Source organism: Symphalangus syndactylus, chromosome 14 (genome assembly GCF_028878055.3).
Source record: "Symphalangus syndactylus isolate Jambi chromosome 14, NHGRI_mSymSyn1-v2.1_pri, whole genome shotgun sequence".
Classification (NCBI taxonomy): domain Eukaryota; kingdom Metazoa; phylum Chordata; class Mammalia; order Primates; family Hylobatidae; genus Symphalangus; species Symphalangus syndactylus.
In genome coordinates, this window is record NC_072436.2 from 87,208,456 (window position 1) to 87,226,496 (window position 18,041).

Consider the following 18,041-nt stretch of genomic DNA (forward strand, 5'->3'; position numbering starts at 1 on the left):
AGCTGGTGGCATGGAGGTAGAGGGGCAAGGAGAACCCAGATAGTGGGAAATTCTTTAAAAGTTAAGGGGAAAGATGGCCGGGCGCGGTGGCTCACGCCTATAATCCCAGCACTTTGGGAGGCCGAGGCAGGTGGATCACGAGGTCAGGAGACTGAGACCATCCTGGCTAACACGGTGAAACTCCGTCTCTACTAAAAATACAAAAAACAAAAAATTAGCCGGGCATGGTGGCAGGTGCCTGTAGTCCCAGCTACTCGGGAGGCTGAGGCAGGAGAATGGCCTGAACCCGGGAGGCGGAGCTTGCAGTGAGCCGAGATCGTGCCACCGCACTCCAGCCTGGGTGGCAGAGCAAGACTCCGTCTCAAAAAAAAAAAAAAAAAAAGGGCGGGGGGGAAGGAAGGTGGCAGTAGAGGGAAGGGGTGAGGGAGTCCTTGAGAAATGTTGGCACGGATGTATGATAGTCAATTTCAAGTTGTGTATTCCATGCTGCACTCCATTACTTCCAAATCCTCACACAAATGCTTATTTTGCTCATAACCTTGTGTTTGTGATGTTTTGCAGAAAGAGGGCAAAAGACAGTGGCCCCAGAATTCCTAAAATGGAGCTGAGCATGTCGGTTAGGATCCAGAGAATAGCCATGAAGCAGGATTGACCCAGGTATGGAAGCTAGGTAACCCCTTTCTCTCAAATATGCCAGGGGAAATGACATTTGAAAAGATAAGGATAAATTCTGATGTTCCATGTCTCAATGTCCCGTAGCCAAAGACTGCCAGGAACACATACGTATTAATAGTTGAACAAGCGGCCGGGCGCGGTGGCTCACGCTTGTAATCCCAGCACTTTGGGAGGCCGAGGCGGGTGGATCACGAGGTCAGGAGATCGAGACCACGGTGAAACTCCGTCTCTACTAAAAAAAAAAATACAAAAAATTAGCCGGGCGTGGTGGCGGGCGCCTGTAGTCCCAGCTACTCGGAGAGGCTGAGGCAGGAGAATGGCGTGAACCCGGGAGGCGGAGCTTGCAGTGAGCCGAGATCGCGCCACTGCACTCCAGCCTGGGCGGCAGAGCGAGACTCCGTCTCAAAAAAAAAAATAAATAAATAAATAAATTAAAAAAAAAAAAAATAGTTGAACAAGCTGGGTCTACTCATTGCAGCTACAGCGGGGGAGAACTTACATTGTGGGGAGCTGTGGGGCGTCTCAGTGAATGGATTTATAAAGGCTTGCTGGCTTTGGTCTTGTGTTGGGTGGTTTTAGGGGTGGTTTTAAGGAAGCGGGCTTTGCTCTAATTGAATGCTGTCAGGAAGCGGAGATAATTCTATGATTGGTTATCTTAACTATCTTATGCATAGGATGGGCAGGCTAGAATGAGGCTGAAACCATAGTTGGTAAAGAAGCAGCAGTTGCCCACATTAGCTTGGAGAGGGGGACGTCTGGTATTTTGTGGGTTGGGCAGTGTTCCTGCTTTGTCTATGTTCACACATGTGGAGTGGTCTTGTTTTTGTCTTGATCCATCATAGGCACAGAGTGGCCTTGTTTGATGCTGATGGTCCATAAAGTTATTTGTGTTCAACAAAAGAATACACTAAGGTGTGGCTCATAGTACCAGGCCAGTTCCCAGATAATCAGGGTCTGCTTGTCTCCTCACTAGTATGGTTGTTTGAATCATTTTACTTGAATATTAAGAGACAGGGTGAACCCAGGGAGTTGTGAGATTGGGGTCATCAAGATGACAAACACATATGTATATGCATACATATGTGATGTAGTTTATGTATACATAAAGGTTTCCTACATAGTTGTTTAATGTATGCTCTTTAATGTATGTTGTTTAATATACATGTTAAGTACCAAGTTCCCTCTGTGAAAGGAAGGCAAATTTACATCTTCCTCATTAACTGAGAGAAATTCCACAATCTCTCTTTTGACTTTCGTTAACTACCTTCAAATTTGCCCATCAAGAAATTAGGGAGCTGGGCACGTGACTCAAAATTTTCTAGTATAATTTGAGTGACAAGGTCAGATGTCTGTGAGGATGGATGGAACTGATTACCTCCACAAATTAGGATGGGATCTTGTAGACATGCAGTTGCAGCATTCTTCATGTGCTGAGAGCTAGAAACCCTGCGGATGGCCTGAAACACGCAGTTTCCATGAGTCAGGTGGCTGGGCTGGGGAATGGTGCTGGCAATATAATGTTTGTGTGGTTAAATTCAGCTGAGCTCCACTTGAAATACAGCTGGCTGAGCTTCAAAGGAAAACAGAACTACAATGAATCATTGCACACTAAAGTGGGTTAATACCATAATATCACTGAGAAATCATTTGTAATAATGGTGAATTATACAACACAACAATATGCTGACTTTAATTCCAGTGCCATATGGCTTTTGGTTTACTTTTATGCCTTTGGGGGATGGGTTGCTGTGGTTTAAGGTTTTGTGCATGAAGAAGATCATACAAGCAGGATGTTATTTTATTAGGAGAATAGAAATCTCAGTAAAATATAGACCTAGGACATAAAATGGAGTTGGAGGAGGATTAGCAAATGCAAGATGACTTTTATTATTGTGTAGTCAATGAGAGTTGCAGTACATTTACCCCTCCTTTCTGTGGTTCCCGGGGCAGTGGGTGACTTCAGAATGCCTGGCTTCTGCTCTAGGGCTGCAGCATTCAGTGCAAACCTGTCTCTGGGTATGCTGCTTACACATCCCCGCAAAGAAGGTTATGTTCCTTGTTTTTCAGAAAAGAACTCAGGTTGAGCACATCACCCTCCTTAAAGTACACAGGACTAGGCTGGGCGTGGTGGCTCGTGCCTGTAATCCCGACACTTTGAGAGGCTGAGGTGGGCGGATTGCTTGAGCCCAGGAGTTTGAGACCAGCCTAAGCAACACGGCCCGTCTCTCCAAAAAAAAAAAAAACCCAGAAAAAGCTAGCTAGGTGGGGTGGTGTGCACCTGTAGTTCAAGGAACTTGGTAGGCTGAGGTGGGAGAATCACCTTAGCCTGGGAGGTCGAGGCTGCAGTGAGCTGTGACCACTGGACTCCAGCCTGGGCATTGGTGTGGGACCCTGTCTCAAGGAAAAAAAAAATATGTAGGACTAAAAGCTGTGACTTCTAGGCATCAAACTCGTTTCAAATCACCATAGGTGCAGGTCAGTTGGCATTTCACTCAGATAAGTGAATTTACCATTGCCCTTCTCTGTAACTCTGCTCCTCACTGTAGCCAAGTGCTCACACCTATGTCACCTGTGAACCCTGGGCCGGCCAGGTGCTGGGATTGATGCCCCCAAAGTCCTGCAATTGGCAGAACTACGTGATAGGTTGTGCATCTGCTGGTGCCTGGCTGGTGACTGTCTAGCTTCTTGGCCCGAGGTCCTACTTCTTGTTGTCTGTTTTCCTGAACCCTGGTCTTTGTTACCCTCTGACCCGGGACACCTGTGCACCCATTAAATCCTGCCTGCCCCTTGCCTTGTGACCCCTGTTATCTATCCCCAGGTGCTCTGCCCCATGGGGACTTGCCCCAGGTTCTGGACTATGTGCTTTATTATCTCTTTTAGCTGTCCAGATTTGAATAACTTGGTTACTCTTATTTGTTTGTAGATTATAACATAAACACTTTTATTTTTCAAATATAAATTTATATTAAAATGTTGAATATGCTTTTAAACATACATATATTTCCCTGTCACTAGATCCTGAGACATCTTTGATATGACTCAGATATGTCTCTCTGAGAGGGTCATTATTTCTACCAGCAACGTGGTTCTGAATCCTAGATGTCCATTAGAACCCCCTGGGGAGCTTAAAATAATGCCTGGATACTACTGCCCAAACTGATTTAGCTGCTCTAAAGGGTGGGCCTAGGCAACCACAGGTAATTCTAATATGTTGCCCGAATTGGGGACCACTAAGCTGGCACCATCAGCATTTTTAATGTTAAGTGAGGCATTAAAACATACCTTTTAGGTATCATTGCCAGATTTAGCAAATAAAAATACAAGATGCCGAGGAGAATTTGAATTTCAGATATATGACAAATCATTCTTTAGTATGTGTCCCATGCATTATTTGGGACATTTTTACTAAAAATTATTTGTCATTTATCTGAAATTCAAAATTAACTGGGAATCCTGCATTTTACCTGGCAACTCTACTTTTAAGGAGAATCCCATATTTTGGAGAACTTTTTTCATTTTACTGGTTTGATTGATAATCAAACTAATATGTTCTTTCTCTTCATGCTCCATTGAAAAAGCACCTGAAATCAAGTTTGTGTGTTTATACCTAGGAATTTCTGAAGGAGAAAGCCTTATACATCCAAAGAAGCCAACATGTCAGCTGGCAGTGGATTTCTTTCTCTTCCTTGTTTTCTTTTTCTTTCTTTCTTTCTTTCTTTCTTTCTTTCTTTCTTTCTTTCTTTCTTTCTTTCTTTCTTTCTTTCTCTCCTTCCTTCCTTCCTTCCTTCCTTCCTTCCTTCCTTCCTTTCCTTCCTTCCTTCTTTCCTTCTTTCCCTCCCTCCCTCCCTCCCTTTTTCTTCCCTTCCTTCCTCCCTCCCTCCCTCTCTCTCTGTCTCTCTCTCTTTCTCTTTCTTTCCTTTTTCTTTAGAGACAGAGTCAAGTTCAGTGGCATGATCACAGCTCACTGCAACCTTGAACTCCTGGGCTCAAATGGTTCTCTTGCCTCAGCCTCTTGAATAGCTGGAACTACAGGTGCACACCACCACACCTGGCTAGTTTTTGTATTTTTGTAAAGACAGTGTCTCACTATATTGCCCAGGCTGGTCTTGAATTCCGAGATCAGGCAATCTTCCTGCCTCAGCCTCCCAAAGTGCTGGGATCACAGGCATGAGCCACCGCTCCTAGCCTAACAGTGGATTTCTAACTGCCCAGCTCCTTCCTCCTTTTGTACTCTCTGGTCAGTGGCTTCTTCAGGCAAATTTATAATCATATCATTGCGCTGGTGTCCTCTTTGAAGTAAGTCAGCCCATAAGTCAGTCTTGGCTTGGGACATGAGAAGATTCCAAAGAACTCTTTGGAAGAAGCTGGGCAGGCCTAGGAGCAAAGTAACTTGACTGAACGGGGATGATCAAGTTCTGGGATGTGGAAAAAAGCATATACTGTATTGGCTTTGTCAAATGGGGGTAATGTGATTATGAACCAAGTTTTCATCAATAATGCATTATTATTTTGAAGACATTAGAAGTAACAACTGTTTGCAAGGTTTATGACAGTTCTGACATTTTAATGGGTCTTTAAATGGTGTGAATTATTAAAAAGCATACTTCAGATGAGGTCATGGACTCTTTAAGTTTCGAGATCAATAGAAATAGCGTGTGTATGCCAATGTGGTGAAAGCTATGCCAGTAATTTTTGCGGGCAGGTTATCATAATAAAATGGAACGATGAGAATCAGCCTTCTCCTTCTTACCATCCCCTCTCATCCAACATACATCAAGAAGACCAGATATAGCACAAGGATCCAATAATGAAAGTCTCATCTGTTTCAGTTCTCATATGAAAAATACACATATATGTTGACCTTTCATTAAGTTATTATACTAAAAATGACAAGAAGGAAAAGAAAAAGAAAAAGAAAAAAGAGATAGTATCTTCTGCCTTCCCATCTTTCCCTTAATGATCTGGTTGCTTATTTTCGTATAAATTTTGCAAAAATTTTATTGTTTATTATGCCTCCAAAACATTAAGAGTGTCAGCTAGTGTTTCACAACAACAAGAAAGTCTTTCTTCAAGTTGAATATTGTACAAGACCAATATATAAAAAACACATATAAAAGCAGAGCTTTTCTTTTGAAGAGGGGCCCAGGATTGGGCTATTTCCACAGTCCCCCTTATTTTCATTTGAGGTGTTTCTGTAGAGAATCTCGAGGGTTCTAGGGAGCTCAGTTAAAAACCACTGTTGTAGACCAAGCTTCTGATTTATTTGAATTTTTCATTTAGTCTCAGGTTGTTTGAATAAGTATTTGCTGTTATTATTAAGAAGGTTGCTAATTGGGCAAACTCTTGTTCCTCTGTGGCAGGATTTGTAGAACATGGCAATTTAGGATTCTTACTATCAAAATCTTGTTAGCAGAGTGTTCAGTTTTCATTGTATTGTTGCTGATAAGGAGGTGTCTAGAGATTTGCATTTAATGGCTGTGGAAAATGGTGTTTGTCATTCACTGCAACTCATCCTCTTGGGAAAGTTGGAGCCTGTAAGTACTTAGGGTTCTAAGAGGTGTACTTTGTTACTGAGAAAGAAGGCAAAGGGCCCTGAGCACAAAGGCACAGTTGGAATATGGGAGAAACACAGAGTTGGCAAAGGCTCTTGGGGGAGTGAAGACCCCGTCTCCTGCTAATGGGGAGGTTCACAGAAGACACTCTCCCAGATACGCTCTGGCTTTTTACCTCTTGGAATTTATGAATCCGGAACTTAAACCTGTGGCATCGTTTCTAGATGGTGTGTGAGAAATCAACAAGCAAGGGGAAAAACATTAAAGAGGCTTTAAAATTTAAGATATTTGTGGCTGAAAATAACAGAAAAGATATCTGAAAGTGGCAATAACAATAGGAATACATATTCTGTTAAAGAACACATTTTTAGGTAGGGCAGTGCTAGAATTGGTTAATTCTGTAGCGCAACACCATCATCTAATATCCGTCTTGCCATCTGTCTGCTCCATCATCTTCAGCATTTGTTCTCTGACTTGTCTTTTTATGGTTGCAAGGTTCCTGATATGTTTAAGGCACAGGCAGGTAGCAATTTTGATGGAAGAGGGATCTTTCTTTCTGTATGTCTCTTTCTGTTCAGTGAGAAAGGCTATTGGCCGAGACCCCCTGGCAGGTTTTTCCACACGTATCATTGGCCAACATGGTAAGAAAAACCCAAGCCTAATCAGTCACGGAAAAATAAAATATTTGACTTGGGCCAATCATGATTCACCTCCTTGGGCTAGGGAGGAGCCCAGTCTCCCAGAAGCACTTGTCTCTTCTATGGACATGAAAAAAAAGAGAAGTCTCCAGTTATAGTGTCCACCATAGGTCTTGGTTATGTGATTCTTTGCCATTGTTTTGGTGACACTTCAGTGATCACCAGTTAGCCCTAGGAGTATTGTAGGCATTTAAAAACCAAGTTACTGTGAACTATTTTTAATTAAAAATAAGAACAATTCTGAAAAATATCTACATTTTACAGTATATATGAAAATTAATTCCTGATGGATTTGGGGTACAAACAAAACAAAATGAAACACCTCTTCATAAATTCTAGAGAAACTAGAAGAAAATAGCAGTTCAGATTAGAGGGAAAATGTGAACTCTCTTAGCTATGCAGTACTAGAAAGCAATGGAAGAAATAACATAGAAGTATTGCTATATTTGAATGTAAAAAATTAAGAATTTTTGTATACTGAGAAAAGCAAACTTGTATAAATGGACAACTGACTGGAAAAACATTTTAATCAAAGGCTATAAAAGGTTAATATTTCTAATCTGTAATTTTACATCCAAATTTATAAGAAAAGTGCAACTAAAACTAGGATAATCACAAAATATAGGAGGAGATAATTCACAAAAGTAGAAACAATAATTATACATGTAAAAAAGCCCATACATCGCTTTTCGGCCTTTTGGCTAAGAGCAAGTGTAAAAAGCCCATACGATCTCATTAGGAATCAAAGAAATTTAAATTAAAGCAAACTTGAGATGCAATTTTGTACCTTTTAGCACAACTTTAAATGACTGTAATATAATTATGGTTGTAGTGTAGCTGGTACACTTATTCATTGCTGATAAATTGATAAATCTTTTTGAAAAGAAAATATGCTATTATTTAATGAGAGGCACAAAGATGTTCATACTTTTTTTCCCCAGTAATTCAAATATAGAAAGTTTATCTTAGCCAAATAAGAGAAGCGAAATGCTGTATATTCAAAGATATTCACTGCAGTAAAAGTTCTAATAGAAAAAAATCTGCAAACCACCGAAATGTTCAATATTATGGAAATGACTTAAAAATTATGGCATATCCACATGAACAATATTATTTAAATGTTAAAAATATCAATTATAAAGACATAACAACAAAGGACATGTTTAAATATGGCAATAGGACAGAATAAGAATTGTAATAGCTTATGATAACAGTTATATAAAGCATTTACATGTGGAAGAGAACATACAAAGATGGAAACCATATTAGGATGATGGGTTTTTGGCGATAATTGTATATATTTTTAATGTAATTGAATTAGTGATTTATTCTTAGGCAATAAATCATCCCCAAACTTAATGGCTTCCAACAATAAACACTACTTATTTCTTATAATAGAAATAAATACACATTTATTTCTATGCATTAGAAAATTGGGAGCAGCTTAGTTGGGTGGTCTTGGCTCAAGGTCTCTCATGAGTTTGCAGTCAATAGTCTGAGGCTGTAGTCATCTGAGGCTTGACTGAGACTGGAGGATCTGCTTCTGAGCTCATTTATGTGACTGTTGGCAGGAGGCCTCAGTTCCTGTCTATGAGGGTCTCTCCACAAGGCTTGAGTGTCTTTGTTACATGGCAGCTGGCTCCTCCCAGAGCAAGTAATATGAGAGAGAGAGAGAGAGGGTGGAGAGATGGCAATGCCTTTTACAACCTAGTCTCCCAGTTATATACCGTCCTTTCCATTTTATTCTATTGGTCAGAAATGTGTCATGGAGTTTTAGCCCACATCCAGAGGGAAAGGAATTAGGCTTCCTTTTCTGAAAGGAGGTGTGAACATATTTCACATATCAAAGCATTTGTGGACATATTTAAGTCACCACAGAACATACGGTTTCTTCTCATTAACAATATGCTGGGGGGGTGGAGCCAAGATGGCCGAATAGGAACAGCTCCGGTCTCCAGCTCCCAGCCCCAGCGACACAGAAGACGGGTGATTTCTGCATTTCTGCTTGAGGTACCGGTTTCATCTCACTAGGGAGTGCCTAACAGTGGGTTCAGGACAGTCGGTGAAGCGCACTGTGCGCGAGCCGAAGCAGGGCGAGGCATTGCCTCACTCGGGAAGCGCAAGGGGTCAGGGAGTTCCCTTTCCTAGTCAAAGAAAGGGGAAACAGACGGCACCTGGAATATCGGGTCAGTCCCGTCCTAATACTGCGCTTTTCCAACGGGCCTGGAAAACGGCAGACTAGGAGATTGTGTCCCGCACCTGGCTCGGAGGGTCCTATGCCCACAGAGTCTTGCTGATTGCTAGCACAGCAGTCTGAGATCACGCTGCAAGGCGGCAACGAGGCTGGGGGAGGGGCGCCCGCCATTGCCCAGGCTTGCTTAGGTAAACAAAGCAGCCAGGAAGCTCGAACTGGGTGGAGCCCACCACAGCTCAAGGAGGCCTGCCTGCCTCTGTAGGCTCCACCTCTGAGGGCAGGGCACAGACAACCAAAAACTCAGCCAGAACCTCCACAGCCTTAAATGTCCCTGTCTGACTGACAGCTTTGAAGAGAGTAGTGGTTCTCCCAGCACGCAGCTGGAGATCTGAGAACGGACAGACTGCCTCCTAAAGTGGGTCCCTCACCCCTGAGCAGCCTAACTGGGAGGCACCCCCTCAGTAGGGACAGACTGACACCTCATTCAACCAGGTACTCCTCTGAGACAAAACTTTCAGAGGAACTATCAGACAGCTGAATTTGTGGTCTCACGAAAATCCGCTGTTCTGCAGCCACCGGTGCTGACACCCAGCCAAACAGGGTCTGGAGTGGACCTCTAGTAAACTCCAACAGACCTGCAGCTGAGGGTCTTGTCTGGTAGAAGGAAAATTAACAAACAGAAAGGACATCCACACCAAAAACCCATCTGTACATCACCATCATCGAAGACAAAAAGGAGACAAAACCACAAAGATGGGGAAAAAACAGACCAAAAAAACTGGAAACTCTAAAAAACAGAGCACCTCTCCTCCTCCAAAGGAACGCAGTTCCTCACCAGCAATGGAACAAAGCTGGATGGAGGATGACTTTGATGAGTTGAGAGAAGAAGGCTTCAGACGATCAAACTACTCTGAGCTACGAGAGGAAATTCAAAACAATAGCAAAGAAGTTAAAAACTTTGAAAAAAAATTAGAAGAATGGATAACTAGAATAACCAATGGAGAGAAGGGCTTAAAGGAGATGATGGAGCTGAAAGCCAAGTTTCGAGAACTACGCGAAGAATGCAGAAGCCTCAGTAGCAGATGCGATCAACTGGAAGAAAGGGTATCGCTGATAGAAGATGAAATGAATGAAATGAAGAGAGAAGGGAAGTTTAGAGAAAAAAGAATAAAAAGAAATGAACAAAGCCTCCAAGAAATTTGGGACTATGTGAAAAGACCAAACCTACGTCTGATTGGTGTACCTGAAAATGATGGGGAGAATGGAACCAAGTTGGAAAACACTCTGCAAGATATTATCCAGGAGAACTTCCCCAATCTAGCAAGGCAGGCCAGCATTCAGATTCAGGAAATACAGAGAACGCCACAAAGATACTCCTCGAGAAGGGCAACTCCAAGACACATAATTGTCAGATTCACCAAAGTTCAAATGAAGGAAAAAATGTTAAGGGCAGCCAGAGAGAAAGGTCGGGTTACCCACAAAGGGAAGCCCATCAGACTAACAGCTGATCTCTCAGCAGAAACTCTACAAGCCAGAAGAGAGTGGGGGCCGATATTCAACATTCTTAAAGAAAAGAATTTTCAACCCAGAGTTTCCTATCCCGCCAAACTAAGCTTCATAAGTGAAGGAGAAATAAAATACTTTACAGACAAGCAAATGCTGAGTGATTTTGTCACCACCAGGCCTGCCCTAAAAGAGCTCCTGAAGGAAGCACTAAACATGGAAAGGAACAACCGGTACCAGCCCCTGCAAAAACATGCCAAATTGTAAAGACCATCGAGGCTAGGAAGAAACTATAGCAACTAACGAGCAAAATAACCAACTAACATCATAATGACAGAATCAGATTCACACATAACAATATTCACGTTAAATGTAAATGGGCTAAATGCTCCAATCAAAAGACACAGACTGGCAAACTGGATAAGGAGTCAGGACCCATCAGTGTGCTGTATTCAGGAAACCCATCTCACGTGCAGAGACACACATAGACTCAAAATAAAGGGATGGAGGAAGATCTATCAAGCAACTGGAAAACAAAAAAAGGCAGGGGTTGCAATCCTAGTCTCTGATAAAATAGACTTTAAACCAACAAAGATCAAAAGAGACAAAGAAGGCCATTACATAATGGTAAAGGGATCAATTCAACAAGAAGAGCTAACTATCCTAAATATATATGCACCCAACACAGGAGCACCCAGATTCATAAAGCAAGTCCTCAGTGACCTACAAAGGGACTTAAACTCCCACACAATAATAATGGGAGATTTTAACACCCCACTGTCAGCATTAGACAGATCAACGAGACAGAAAGTTAACAAGGATATCCAGGAATTGAACTCAGCTCTACATAAAGTGGACCTAATAGACATCTACAGAACTCTCCACCCCAAATCAACAGAATATACATTTTTTTCAGCACCACACCACACCTATTCCAAAATTGACCACATAGTTGGAAGTAAAGCTCTTCTCAGCAAATGTAAAAGAACAGAAATTATAACAAACTGTCTCTCAGACCACAGTGCAATCAAACTAGAACTCAGGATTAAGAAACTCAGTCAAAACCGCTCAACTACATGGAAACTGAACAACCTGCTCCTGCATGACTATTGGGTACATAATGAAATGAAGGCAGAAATAAAGATGTTCTTTGAAACCAACGAGAACAAAGACACAACGTACCAGAATCTCTGGGACACATTCAAAGCAGTGTGTAGAGGGAAATTTATAGCACTAAATGCCCACAAGAGAAAGCAGGAAAGATCCAAAATTGACACCCTAACATCACAATTAAAAGAACTAGAAAAGCAAGAGCAAACACATTCAAAAGCTAGCAGAAGGCTAGAAATAACTAAAATCAGAGCAGAACTGAAGGAAATAGAGACACAAAAAACCCTTCAAAAAATTAATGAATCCAGGAGCTGGTTTTTTGAAAAGATCAACAAAATTGATGGACCGCTAGCAAGACTAATGAAGAAAAGAGAGAAGAATCAAATAGATGCAATAAAAAATGAAAAAGGGGATATCACCACCGATCCCACAGAAATACAATCTACCATCAGAGAATACTACAAACACCTCTATGCAAATAAACTAGAAAATCTAGAAGAAATGGATAAATTCCTCGACAAATACACCCTCCCAAGACTAAACCAGGAAGACGTTGAATCTCTGAATAGACCAATAACAGGTTCTGAAATTGTGGCAATAATCAATAGCCTACCAACCAAAAAGAGTCCAGGACCTGATGGATTCACAGCTGAATTCTACCAGAGGTACAAGGAGGAACTGGTACCATTCCTTCTGAAACTATTCCAATCGATAGAAAAAGAGGGAATCCTCCCTAACACATTTTACGAAGCCAGCATCGTCCTGATACCAAAACCTGGCAGAGACATAACCAAAAAAGAGAATTTCAGACCAATATCCTTGATGAACATTGATGCAAAAATCCTCAATAAAATACTGGCAAACCGAATCCAGCAGCACATCAAAAAGCTTATCCACCATGATCAAGTGGGCTTCATCCCTGGGATGCAAGGCTGGTTCAACATACGCAAATCAATAAATGTAATCCAGCATATAAACAGAACCAAAGACAAAAACCACATGATTATCTCAATAGATGCAGAAAAGGCCTTTGACAAAATTCAACAACCCTTCATGCTAAAAACTCTCAATAAATTAGGTATTGATGGGACGTATCTCAAAATAATAAGAGCTATCTACGACAAACCCACAGCCAATATCATACTGAATGGGCAAAAACTGGAAGCATTCCTTCTGAAAACTGGCACAAGACAGGGATGCCCTCTCTCACCGCTACTATTCAACATAGTGCTGGAAGTTCTGGCCAGAGCAATCAGGCAGGAGAAGGAAATAAACGGTATTCAATTAGGAAAAGAGGAAGTCAAATTGTCCCTGTTTGCAGATGACATGATTGTATATCTAGAAAACCCCATTGTCTCAGCCCAAAATCTCCTTAAGCTGATTAGCAACTTCAGCAAAGTCTCAGGATACAAAATTAATGTACAAAAATCACAAGCATTCTTGTACACCAATAACAGACAAACAGAGAGCCAAATCATGAGTGAACTCCCATTCACAATTGCTTCAAAGAGAATAAAATACCTAGGAATCCAACTTACAAGGGATGTGAAGGACCTCTTCAAGGAGAACTACAAACCACTGCTCAGTGAAATAAAAGAGGATGCAAACAAATGGAAGAACATTCCATGCTCATGGGTTGGAAGAATCAATATCGTGAAAATGGCCATACTGCCCAAGGTAATTTATAGATTCAATGCCATCCCCATCAAGCTACCAATGACTTTCTTCACAGAATTGGAAAGAACTACTTTAAAGTTCATATGGAACCAAAAAAGAGCCTGCATCGCCAAGTCAATCCTAAGCCAAAAGAACAAAGCTGGAGGCATCACGCTACCTGACTTTAAACTATACTACAAGGCTACAGTAACCAAAACAGCATGGTACTGGTACCACAACAGAGACATAGATCAATGGAACAGAACAGAGCCCTCAGAAATGATGCCGCATAGCTACAACTATCTGATCTTTGACAAACCTGACAAAAACAAGAAATGGGGAAAGGATTCCCTATTTAATAAATGGTGCTGGGAAAACTGGCTAGCCATATGTAGAAAGCTGCAACTGGATCCCTTCCTTACACCTTATACAAAAATTAATTCAAGATGGATTAAAGACTTACATGTTAGACCTAAAACCATTAAAATCCTACAAGAAAACCTAGGCAATACCATTCAGGACATAGGCGTGGGCAAGGACTTCATGTCTAAAACACCAAAAGCAATGGCAACAAAAGCCAAAATCGACAAATGGGATCTCATTAAACTAAAGAGCTTCTGCACAGCAAAAGAAACTATCACCAGAGTGAACAGGCAACCTACACAATGGGAGAAAATGTTTGCAACCTACTCATCTGACAAAGGGCTAATATCCAGAATCTACAATGAACTCAAACAAATTTACAAGAAAAAAACAAACAACCCCATCAAAAAGTGGGCAGAGGACATGAACAGACACTTCTCAAAAGAAGACATTTATGCAGCCAAAAAACACATGAAGAAATGCTCCTCATCACTGGCCATCAGAGAAATGCAAATCAAAACCACAGTGAGATACCATCTCACAACAGTTAGAATGGCCATCATTAAAAAATCAGGAAACAACAGGTGCTGGAGAGGATGTGGAGAAATAGGAACACTTTTACACTGTTGGTGGGACTGTAAACTAGTTCAACCATTGTGGAAGTCAGTGTGGCGATTCCTCAGGGATCTAGAACTAGAAATACCATTTGACCCAGCCATCCCATTACTGGGTATATACCCAAAGGACTATAAATCATGCTGCTATAAAGACACATGCACACGTATGTTTATTGCGGCACTATTCACAATAGCAAAGACTTGGAACCAACCCAAATGTCCAACAACGATAAACTGGATTAAGAAAATGTGGCACATATACACCATGGAATACTATGCAGCCATAAAAAATGATGAGTTCGTGTCCTTTGTAGGGACATGGATGAAACTGGAAAACATCATTCTCAGTAAACTATCGCAAGGACAAAAAACCAAACACCGCATGTTCTCACTCATAGGTGGGAATTGAACAATGAGAACTCATGGACACAGGAAGGGGAACATCACGCTCTGGGGACTGTTGTGGGGTGGGGGGAGGGGGGAGGGACGCATTAGGAGATACACCTAATGCTAAATGATGAGTTAATGGGTGCAGGAAATCAACATGGCGCATGGATACATATGTAACAAACCTGCACATTGTGCACATGTACCCTAAAACCCTAAAGTATAATAAAAAAAACAAAACAAAACAAAACAATATGCTGAAACAGAAAAGAGGATAACTCATTTAACATGTAGGAGGTTTGAGTGTTGAATGGTAGAAATATGGAAAAAAAAAAGTGACCAAATTAAAATGCCAAAAAGAAAAACAAGCAAAAATCCAACCCAGAACTTAGACTGTCCCAGGTGAAAGTAATTATTTCTGTCATTGTGTTAGCCAAAAGTATGGTATTGATGCTTTGCCTCTCACATGAGTTGAGAGGGGCAAGTGGAGGAATGGCATCTTGCCAGCAGATGTCAAGAAATTTCCTTTCTTTCTAACAACATTGCACAGGTTGAGCATAACATTTTCTCAACCATCTCTGAGGGGCCTTTTCTGCTTGAGAAAGCTCTGGTTGTTAGGTGTACATTTCATCTGAATGAATTATTACCTTTGAGTGATCGCAATGCATTTGGAAGTCATTTAAAAAAAATCACAGAACGTTAGCTTTGGTCTATAAATACTAAATATGTATGGAAAAATAAAAAGCAAATGCCAGCTAGTGCTGGGGCTACAATTAGGTATGCCAGAGCATCCTGTTTGAACTTTGAAGTATTTTTCTTCGTTATATTCAGCTTTTATTTTTTCTTGGAAACTAGTCACTCAGTTTGGCTATTTTTTAGGCTCTGTTATCCTCCTGCCCAGCTTTTGGTTACTCTGTATGTTTCTGGGTCCTCTATTAGAGGGCAAGAGAGAAATGTGATAATGAGGATAATGATGATGATAAACAGTAAAACTCTATGGTGTCTTTGAAGGAGCGGCTGGAGAGTTTTTACAATGGATTTCTAAAATATGTTGTTTTATTTTTCATAGTCAGTGTTACATAATGAACAGAGTGTGGCCTTTGGAATTGGAAAGGCCTGAGTTTGACTCCTTGCTTTGTCACTTCATTCAGTCAATAAAGGCTTATTGTGCCAGACACTGTGATAGATGCTATGATACGGTGATGAAAATACATGGTACCATCTTCAAAGAGTTTGGTCCAGTGGAGGATACAGACAAGAAAAATGGCAGGTAGTTTCCAAGGAGCTAAGAAAACTGGTAGGAGGGCATTTACTCACTCTTGGTTGTGGGAGATGTTTCAGCCAGGGAAGATATCAAAGAAGAGGAAACATACCAAGCTAAAGAAAGAAGAAGGAAGAACATGTGCAAGGCTGTAGGAATAAGAGCAAGCATTGCCATTTTGTAACTCTGACAGTAGCTCTGGATGGTTGAGTGCAGAAATTGTTGGTTGGCTAAACTGAACATTATTTCTATCTTTTTTTTCTTCTCTACCTTCTGTCATAGAGGGCTCTCTTGCAGCTAATGATAGCCATTTGATATAGTTCTCGTCAATGAGATGTTATCACGGTTTGCTGGAGGGATTCTGGAAAATGTTTTGTTTCATGATTAAGGAGGAACACTTGGCTAGCACAGACCATTGCCCTTCCTCCCCTTCCTCACTGTGAATGCTGACATAATGCATACAGGACAGCTGCCATTTGTGACCATGAAGTAACGATGCAATACACCGGAATAGTGGAGAGGAAAAATTAGAAGAGCCTGGGGCCTTACTTAGATCATGGGGCCACTGTGACAGCCCGACATTTCCTACTTCCAGAATTCCTAGGTGAAAAAATCAACTGTTTAATCCACTTTGTACCACACTTCTAACTGAAGAGAATGAGGCATTAGACTGGCATTTGAGCTATGAAAGAAGATGAGCTTAGAGTTGTAAACCATATTAAGAAATTTAAGTCCCGTACATCATGGTGACTACAGTTAATAACAAAATATTGTGTACTTGCATATTGCTAAAAAAGTAGATTTTAAGTGTTCTCACCACAAAAAATAAGTATGTAAGGTAACGCATACATTAATTACCTTGATTTAGCCATTCCACAGTGTATAAATGTTTCAAAACACCATGTTGTATACCAGAAATGCATACAATTTTTACTTGTCAATTAAGAAAAATAATAATAATACAGGAAGAAAAGGAAAATTTAAGTCCCATCTCAAGGGCAATTGGAAACTTTTGGCAAATAGTTTCTCTAAGCCTCGGTTTTTTTATCTGGAAAGCGGGAATAATAATGTGTGCCATATGACTTGTGACGATTAAATGAGATATGTAAAATGCACAATAGGGTTGGCACTTAATAGGTGCTTAATAATCTGAAGCTGTTTTATGATGATCATAATGATAATGAAGAAAAACTTTTCAATTATCTGTGCAACTCTGAATTAGTAGACATAGTGTGTACAACTTCTGTGTTCCCTGTGGTTTGCTCATTCATTCTTCCGTATATATACTATAATTATTAATTATGGTCCAGTGGAGGACACAGGCAAGAAAAAAGACAGGTAGCCTCCAAGGAGCTAGAATTATAATGAATAAATACGGCTATACTATATTAATAATTATTAATTATAGTATATATATAAAGCAACACTTGTTTTCTAGGTACTATGTTAGCAGCCCAGGACAGAAATAGTCCTTATCCTCATGGAATTTAACATTCCATTGAGAGGAGACATAAACAAGCAAACGAACTGGGACATGAAATAATTTCAGCTATGACTGAAGTGCTTTCTAGGTTATGTAATAACTTGGTCATGGACAGCCACTTCTTGAAAATGGATCGCTCATAGGCAGGGAGAAGAGTTCCTAATGAATCTAAAAATGCCAAAGAAACAATAGACACTGGAGACTACCAGAGGGAAGAGACAAGGAGGGGGGCAACAGCTGAAGAACTGTTGAGTACTATTCTCAGTACCTGGGTGATGGAATCATTTGTACCCCAAACCTCAGCATCATGCAATATACCCAGGTAACAAACCAGAACATGTAACTCCTGAATCTAAAATAAAAGTTGAAAAATAAAATGAAATAAAAATAAATTTAAAAAACTGCCAAGGAAAGCATATGTGGTCAATGAGTGTGTTTCCCTAGACAGCGTTACTAGATGCTATGGAGTGCTGATTGGGGAGAGGCAAAGACATGCAGGGCGACCTGAGCAGCCCTTTCACTGGACTCTTTCCAAGGTTCTG